Source organism: Hemiscyllium ocellatum, chromosome 46 (assembly GCF_020745735.1).
Source record: "Hemiscyllium ocellatum isolate sHemOce1 chromosome 46, sHemOce1.pat.X.cur, whole genome shotgun sequence".
Lineage (NCBI taxonomy): Eukaryota > Metazoa > Chordata > Chondrichthyes > Orectolobiformes > Hemiscylliidae > Hemiscyllium > Hemiscyllium ocellatum.
In genome coordinates, this window is record NC_083446.1 from 7,166,978 (window position 1) to 7,176,432 (window position 9,455).

General features: G+C 43.5%; 2 protein-coding genes across 4 annotated transcripts in view; both read right to left on the reverse strand.

The window, feature by feature from the left end:
- The window catches only part of LOC132836227 (centromere protein F-like), a 49,978-nt gene extending 47,869 nt beyond the window's left edge, over positions 1-2,109 (reverse strand). Inside the window, exon 1 of the mRNA XM_060855558.1 lies at positions 2,006-2,109. The gene's annotated coding sequence lies outside the window, so the exon portion shown is untranslated. The remainder of the gene's footprint in view (positions 1-2,005) is intronic.
- A 7,028-nt stretch (positions 2,110-9,137) lies between these two features.
- The window catches only part of LOC132836356 (integral membrane protein GPR137-like), a 42,366-nt gene continuing 42,048 nt past the window's right edge, over positions 9,138-9,455 (reverse strand). For all 3 annotated transcript variants that reach the window (XM_060855835.1, XM_060855836.1, XM_060855837.1), the window contains exon 9: positions 9,138-9,455. This exon is cut by the window's right edge and continues 3,154 nt beyond it. The gene's annotated coding sequence lies outside the window, so the exon portion shown is untranslated.

A 9,455-nucleotide genomic window follows, 5' to 3' on the forward strand; every position in this document is an offset into this window, starting at 1 on the left:
GAAGTCCATTTTCCACACACACCATTCTCTGTGTAAAAAAGTTGCCTGTGTCCTTTTTAAAACATTCTCCTCTCATCTTAAAAATATTCCCCCATGTCTTGACATCCCCAACCCTAGGGAAAAGACACCTGCCATTGACCTTATCCATACCCCTCATGATTTTATAAACCTCTATCAAGGTCACCCCTCAACCCACTACACTCGAATAGGGGGAAAAAATGTCCCAGCCTGTGCAGCCTCTCCTTATAACTGAAGCCCAACATCCTGGTAAATGTTTTTTAAACCATCTCTACTTCTAGGAGGCCACTCGGCCCATTGAATTAGCACCAACCCTCTGAAGAGCATCCCACCTTGACCCAAACCCCGAAACTACCCCTGTACCCCTGCATTTTCCAAGGCTAATCCACCAAGTCTGCACATCCCTGGACACTATGGGGCAAATTAGCACAGTTGATCCATCCTAACCTGCACATTTTTGGACTGTGGGAGGAAACTGGAGCACTGGGAGGAATCCCTACACAGGAAGAATGTGCAAACTCCACACACAGTTGCCCAGGAGTGGAATCGTATGCAGGTGCCTGATGCTGTAAGGCAGCGGTGATAACCACTGTGCCACCCATATGGAGGTCCCAGGTTAATAGCTCAAATGTACCCACTCAAAAGTGGCTGAAACAAATCAAATGAGCATGAACTGAAGTCTCAAGAGAGCAAAGAGAGTTGAGATTAAGGACAAGAAAGCTGCTAAAGCAGATGGAAACAATTGCTTGGATTTCTGGAGAAGGGAGGAATTCAGAAATGTGTTGTAGGATTAGTACGGCACTTCTCTTACTGGCACTAAATCAACTGGAGTTATTCAATTTAATACCATCCTCCTTATCCTTTCCTTTTCGGAGGTGATAACCAGTACCCTTTCAATTGATTTGTAGTCCCTGTTTCAATAAGCAGTTGTGGCAAAGCACTCCCCATTATCTCAAGGATCAGAAAGCAATTGATGGCCTGTAAACAGCTTTAGAACATCGTGTTGTTTTCACATCTGAGATACAGCACAACTGCCTCAACCTGGCTCCAACTTGCTCCCCTCTACTGTACCTGCCATCCTACAAACTTTATGCCTCCCTATTCAGATTACCCACGGAGTTAATCAGCCTGGTAAGATTATAATCACTGGATAGTGCCCGTTAAGAACTGAATTGGTAGATTAAGGCATTTCTTATTCCCTGCAAATTGAGGCTCCTTTTGTTCCAGAAGCTGTGGTGACTCATTGTCATGGGATATATGAACAGTGCCTGGCTTCACTTCATCCCAGTACCTGACGGAGTGAGATTTAAGTGTAAACATGGCAAGTGGTGTGGGCCAGTGTAACACCAAAACCGAAAATAAAATTCAAAATTCCAAGTACCACAAAAGTTTCATATCCTCAACATAACTCTGCCTTTGAACCTAACTTCTTGCTAGAAAAGGACCATGATCTGATCCCATGACTTTCCACAAATATTTTCCAACCATACAAACAGCATTTAAACAACAGAGTCAGAGATGTACAGAACGGAAACACCTTTCGGTCCAACTCATTCATGCTGACCAGATATCCCAAAATTCATCTAGTGCCATTTGCCAGCATTTGACTCAATACCCTTCCTATTCATGTACCCATCCAGATGCCTTTTAAACATTGTAATTGTACTTGCCTCTGCCAATTCCTCTGGCAGCTCATTCCATACATGCACCACCCCCTGCGGGAAAAGGTTACCCCTTGGGTTCCTTTAAAACCTTTCCCTTAAACCAATGCTCTCTAGTTTTGGACTCCCCTACCCTGGGGAAAAGACCTTGTCTGTTCACTCTATCCGTGCTCCTCATGATTTTATAAACTTCTGTATGGTCAAACCTCAGCCTCCGACGTTCCAGGGAAAATAGAGAGGTTAAAAACAGCCAAACAAATTCTGAGACAGACATCAGAAAGTACACATCAAGAAAAAGCTGCCCTGCCCATCACACTCTCACCTACCTCAGAGAGAAAGACAATGAGAACTGCTTCCAGAGCGTGTAATCCGCATCGGCGTGGATTCTGCCATCTCATCCCCGAAGAAAGTCAAGTAAAATTTTACTTATCTGCGGCTACTTGCTCTGATTTCTCATGTTATTTGTCAAGGGATTATCAGCAAACCAGGACAGACATGAGGGTGGTGGCGCTTCCAATAATGGAATATTCTGCCAAAACATGGGTGTGTTAGGAAAGCAGAAAACTGGTGTCATTTTGTTTTTTAAAAATACCCTGAACCGGTTTAGCTAGTTATTAAAGGCTATCAAATATATTTTTAAAAATCTCAGATTAAAGATCCAGTATTCTTTGCCACTGAAGGTGGCATTTATAAGTGATTTTTATGTGAGCATAAGAGGTACAGTTAGTAAGTTTGCAGATGACACTAAAATTGGAGGTGTGGTGGACAGTGAAGAAGGTTACCTCAGTTTACAACAGGATCTTGATCAGATGGGCCAATGGGCTGAGAAGTGGCAGATGCCGAGTTTAATTTAGAAAAATGAGAGGTGCTGCATTTTGGGAAAGCAAATCTTAGCAGGACTTATACACTTAATGGTAAGGTCCTAGGGAGTGTTGCTGAACAAAGAGACCTTGGAGTGCACGTTCATAGTGCCTTGAAAGTAGAGTCGCAGGTAGATAGGATACTGAAGGCAGCGTTTGGTATGCTTTCCTTTATTGGTCAGAGTACTGAGCACAGGAGTTAGGAGGTCATGTTGCAGCTGTATGGGATGTTGGTTAGGCCACTGTTGGAATATTGCATGCAGTTCTGGTCTCCTCCCTAGCTGAAAGATGTTGTGAAACTTACAAAGGGTTCAGAAAAGATTTACAAGGATGTTGCCAGGGTTGGAGGATGAGAGCAATAGGGAGAGGTTGAATAGGCTGGGGCTGTTTTCCCTGGAGTGTCCGAGGCTGAGGGGTGACCTTATAGAGGTTTACAAAATCATGAGGGGCATGGATAGGATAAATAGACAAAGTCTCTTCCCTGGGGTCAGAGAGCCCAGAACAAAATGGAATAGGTTTAGCGTGAGAGGGGAAAGATATGAGAGACCTAAGGGGCAACCTTTTCACACAGAGGGTGGTACGTGTATGGAATGAGCCGCTGGTGAACGTGGTGGAGGCTGGTACAATTGCAACATTTAAAAGGCATCTGGATGGGTATATGAATAGGAGGGATATGGGCCGGGTGCTGGCAGGTGGGACTAGATTGGGTTGGGATATCCGGTCGGCATGGACAGGTTGGACCCAAGGGTCTGTTTCCGTGCTGTACATCTCACTGACTCTATGAAGGAATTGACTCCTTAGTGTATGGGCCACAGTTTCAAAAGTAGCTCTCCAAAAATCACTCTCACTCTTGCAGACTCAGCCTCAACCCTTGAATAGTGGTTTAAAAGACCTACAATCTCTCACTGCAATATTCACTAGCTCATAGCGTCAAAGTTGGCTTTAGCTTTTTTGGGGAGAAAAAAAAAGCTGATACAAGTACCTGCTCTGTGCTTGTTTGGACTGGATCTAATTGGTTAGCTATTTGAACAAATCTTTTTCCGTTGACACACTTCCCAGGAAAGCATGGGACTTGAGGCTAGACACGGTGCCAACAAGATCATTCTTTTATATTTCACCTGCTGCCCTGGGTAGGATTTGAACCCCGGACCCCACGGCATCAGACTAGGTTTCTGGATTACTAGCCCAGTGACATTACCACTGCGCTATCCTTCAAGGCTGGCTTTATGCAAACAAAGGAAAAACCTCTCACCCATAGCTCATTAAACAAAATTAGAAGCACTCGCAGTGCTAAAAGTATTCATCTATCAAAGGCTCTGCGTCGATCCCTTTGCTATATGATGCGGACAGGTTCATGTCCTGTAGCACAGGCTTTGAAGGGATTTGGTCTAGAGAAGGATACTACACAAAACTCTTCTTCTCAACCTCTCCACTCGTCTGAGACGTGGTGATCTTCAGGTTAAATCAGCATCAGGTGTCTCTCTCTAACAAGAGAGCAGTCCTATGGCCTGGTAGGACAATGGCGACTTGACCATATATTCTTGAACTCTTACACTGATTCTGCTGTCAAATGGCATTTGTTTTTAGTCTCCTCAGCAATTCACTTACTTTTGCTTTGGTCTGCAGCAGTTCTTTTACACTGAGTGTCTCCCTTGTAGGGATTCCTCTGTCCCTCAGTTAGAACATACAACTGTACAGCACAGGAACAGGCCCTTTGGCCCATAATGTTGTGCCAAACATGATGCCAAATTAAACTAATCCCTTCTGCCCATCATGGTCCATATCCCTCCATTCCTTGTGCATTCATGTGCTTATTTAAAAGTCCCTTAAGTGCCCCAACCATGTCTGTCTCCACCACCACCCCTGGCAGCGTGTCCCAGGCTCCTACCACTCTGTGTCACCATCCTCTCAGCACGGGTGAGATGGACTGAAGGGTCTGCTTCCGTACTGTACATCTCTATTGCATGCAGTTTTGGCCTCCTTACTTGAGGAAGGATGTAGTTATATTGCAGGCAGTTCAAAGGAGATTCACTCTCTTGAGTGCTTTAAGGCCTGTGGGTCAGGAGCAGGCAAAGTGGGACTACTTCAGTTCGGGATTATGGTTAGCATGGACCGGTTGGACCGAAGGGTCTGTTTCAATGCTGTATGATTCTACAACTCCATACTCTCTAGAAGAATGAGAGGTGGTCTAATTAAGGAATATAAGATGCTGGATTGACAAAGTAAAGGTAGAGAGGATGTTCCCTCAAGTGGGGGAACCTAGAATGAAAATTATAGCTTTAGGATCAAGGATAACAGATTTAAAACAGAAATGAGAAGGAATTGTTTCTCTCAAAGTGTTGTGAATCTGTGGAATTCACTCCCCCAGAGTGTCATGGACACTGAATAAATTTGAGGAGGATACGGACCGTTCTTTATGGGTTGAAGGATTCTGGAGACTGGACAGGAAAGTGGGGTCGAGGCCGAGGTGAGATCAGCCATGATTGTAATGAATGAAGGAGCTGGCTTGAGGGGATAAATGGCCTACTCCTAATTCTTATATTCAGAGGACCACAGAGAGTGATGACTGGTGGTGAGTTTAACCAGAGGGTCACCACACCTGACCAAGCCGGCCATCAATGACGGGTAACAGTGTTGGTGTCACTCTGTTTCACGAACCAGCCATCCAGCCAACTTAGCTGACCAATCTCCTCTTGAAGGCAGCAGTTCGGCTCCTCAAGTCAATATATATTTGGCCCCTTATGAGATATTTTTTGGGAGGGGGCTAGCTGAAACATGGCAACTCTGTGACAACAAAGTGCTAAGACAGAAGGGGTTGTGTTACATGTTCACATATTTGAATATTACACATGTAAAAGCTGACTCTTTACATTGCGATTGAAAATGTTTGCCTGAGAATTTGCAATATATACATTTCCTTCCTTCTGAAGGACGGCATGTTTCACATATCAGTATTTATGAACTAAACAAAACTGCAGGGATACAGGTTGTTCCGCTATAACACGCATTTCATCAACACAAACTCGCTGTAACGTAATTGACGAATAGGGAATGCTGCTTCTAAAGGTGCAAACTTTTAAAACGTGTGTTGACTATAGCATGATTGTATCGCCAACACTAAGTGCTGTTTGTATTGCGAGATTCTCGTATAGCACTGGGTCGCACAGGAACATGACTATCACATTATAGAAGAAAAGACTGTAGGCCATTTGAAGCTACTGTGCTATTTAATATGATCACGCCAGATCATCCAACTTGGTTCTTGCTATGTTCCCATATCGTTTGATTCCTTTTGCCCCAAGAGCAATATCTAACTTCTTCTTGAAAACAGTCATTGCTTTGACCTCAAGTTTCCTGAGGCAGAGAATTCCACAGGCATTGAAAGGAAACTTGAACTTGTATTGCGGCCTTGCACCTTTCCAGCAGTTTCCATAAATGGATGGCAATTCAGGCTTCTCTTGCTGGATAACGTGGACAGACGATCAGAAATATATTTTTTAAATCTGAAGAATTAGAGGCAGATCAGGGACTTTGCATGATTTCTGGGGAAGGACAGTGAGCCAGCAGAATCTTCCTTCCCATTTCTCTGTCACTGGGAGCACTGTGTGTCATTTTGGTGGCCCTCACTGCTAGAGGGCTGGAGTTTAACAACAGGGAGATTCTGCTGCGGCTGAATGAGGTGCTGGTGAGGCCACACCTGGAGTACTGTGCACAGTCTTGGTCTCCTTGCTTGAGAAAGGATGCACTGGCACTGCAGGGTGTGCAGGGAAAATTCACCAGGTTGGTTCTGGAATGGAGAGGGTTGGGTTATGAGGAGAAATTGAATAGACTGGGACTATACTCATTGGAATTTAGAAAAATGGAGTGGGGGGGGAAATCTTATAGAAATATATAAAATTATGAAGAGAATAGATCAGATAGAAGCAGAGAGGTTGTTTCCACTGGTGGGTGAAACTCGAACTAGGGGGCATAGCCTCAGAATAAGGGGGAGATGATTTAGGGCTGAGTTGAGGAGGAACTTCTTCACCCAAAGGGTTGTGAATCTGTGGAATTCCCAGTAAGCAGTTGAGGCTACTTCGTTGAACGTTTTTAAGGCAAGGATAGATCTTTGAACAGTAAAGGAATTAATGGTTATGGTGAGCGGGCGGGTAAGTGGTACAGAGTCCACTTAAAGATCAACTGTAATCTGATTGAATGACAGAGCAGGCTCTACGGGGCCATATGGCTTACTCCTGCTCCTATTTCTTAATCCTCATGTTATAGGAAGGATATTATTCAAGTAGAGACAGTTCAGAAAAGATTTACCAGGTATGGAGGATTTGATGTTGCCAGGTATGGCAGGTTTGAGATATAAAAATAGACTGGATAGGTTGGGACCTTTTTGATTGAGGGGTGACCTTGAGATTTACAAAATCATGAGGGGCTTAGATAAGATGAAGGCAGGTGTCTTTTACCTAGGGTGGGGGAGTCCAAAACTAGGGGGCATATTTTTAAGGTGAGAGAAGAAATATTTAAAAGAGCATAAGGAACAACTTTTTTTTTAATACATAGAGTGGTTCGCATGTGGCATGAATGTCTAGAGGAAGTGGCGGATACGTGTGGAGTTACAACATTTAAAAGACATTTGGATAAGGACATGAATGGGAAAGGGTTTGGAGGGACATGGGCCAGGAGCAGGCAGGTGGGACTAGTTTAGTTTGGGGGATTATGGTCGGGCACGGACTGGTTGGACTGAAGGTCTGATCCTGTGCTGTATGACTCTATGACTCTCCACAGGGAGGATTCGACAGAGTAGATTTAAAGACTGTGCTACATTTGGCCAGGTTTTTAAAAATGGAGGCTTCACTTTGAGTCATAGAGAAGTACAGAAACAGACCCTTCAGTCCAACTCATCCAGGCCAACCAGATATCCTAACCTAATCTAGTCACTTTGCCCACATCCTTCTGTTGTTTTATCCTCTTGCACCTTTTTCTGCAAACAAACTGCACTGACCTTTCAGAGACAACCCTTCAATCAAGAATGGGGAGAGAAATCAATGCCACATTTGATACAAAGCCAATGGGCTGGATTCGAGCAACTCCATCCATGGACTGAGGGCTGATCCTCCTTCAGATAAACCCTCATTCCTGAGCTTTAAAACAAACATTACTATTTACAATTTAAATGTCAGAAATCCAATGCCAGAAGTGGATGTGAATCACTAAGCTCTTCAGGATGAAGATTACAGACAGCTTTGTAATTCAAGCAAAAACTATCCTCAAATAGGATCCTTTCAACTAATTAAAATTCTTCCGTCTGCTGCATCATGCCCTTTAAAGATATTAATTTTCAGGTATTTTGTAGTTAAATTAAGACTTCCCTATCAATTAACCGATCACATGGCTGACTGATTAAATGCAAAATGAGTCACTGTCAGTGAGCACCAATCGCCTCCAGTGTCAGCGAACACCAGAGAAAATAGGACAAAGTGGAAAACATTATTCTCTCCCTTCTCAGAGATAAGTTTAATTCCAAACTGGCATGGAACTGGAAGCAAATGGGTCCAATAATCTTGAGAGTTAAGAAGAATGAGAGGTTATCTTAATGAAACATAAAATCTCAAGGGGACTTGATAGAATGGATGTGGAGGTGGAATTCCCACAGAGGAATGGAGGAATGGTTGATCATCGATTGTATTTGAGGTCGAGTTACAAAGATTTTCCATTACTAAGCATCATGGTGGCAGTCAGGAAAGTGGATTTGAAGCCACAAATCAGATCGACAATGATCTTACCGAACAGCACAAGAAATGAAGGGGCATACTCCTGCTATCGCAGAGTCACACAGCTCGGAAACAGACCCTTCAGCCCCAACCAGTCCACGCCGAATATTATCTCAAACTCAACTGGTTCCACCTACCTGGCGCATATTCCTCCAAATATTTCTTAATCATTTACTTATCTAAGTATCTTTTAAATGTTGTAACTGTGCCTACATCCACCACTTTCTCAAGAAATTCATTCCACACACAAACCACTCTGTAAAAGATTTGTTTCTCATGTCTTTTTTTTAAATCTCTCTCTTCTCAGCTTAGAAATATGCTCCTAATCTTGAAATCCCCCACCCTAGGAAGACGACATTAACCTTATCTACACCCCTCATCATTTTATAAACCACCATAAGGTCACCCCTCAGCCTCCTACGCTCCAGTGAAAGAAGTCCTAGCCTATCCAGCCCTTCTTTATTCTCATCTGCTTCATTAACATCCTTTAGGGAAGGAAACCACCATCCCTACCTGGTCTGGTCTACAATGTGTCTCCTGACCCACAGCAATGTAGCTGACCCTTTACTGTCCACTGGGGAATTAGAGAGAGGGGTAATAAATGCTGGCCTAGCCAGTGACGCCCTCAATCCGTGAATGCACAAGAAGAATTCTCATGACTTAGGTTTCAGCAACCATAGTTTTCTGGCAGTGGAACACTCCAGTAACGTGCAACAAAAAGGGACAGAAGGAAAAGAGTGCCAGAACACCTAATTCAGTGGATATTTGCACATGGTAACCCAAGAATTAAAAGGCAAGCTGGAGTATTTTAAAAATGCTACATTCAGTGCTCTCACTTACTATCGACAGGAAGTAATCTTTATTAAAATACCTTCCAGGAGTTAGATTACAGTAATCAGTACAAATTAAAAAATAAACCGCACTCGGATAGGTCACTAAGGCGCTTATTGAGAAAGGTTGCATTACGCGTCGTCAGATATAAAATATCGAAACACAGTATAATCAGTGCCTCACTCCCAACTCACTGCACCATAGTGGAGTAGTCACAAGTGCCTAGCCACATCTTCCATGGATCCCACCAAGATAAAGCTTCCCATTTCAGCTGTGCCAATATAGGACTACAGATATAAAAAACTATGGGGTGACTGGGAACG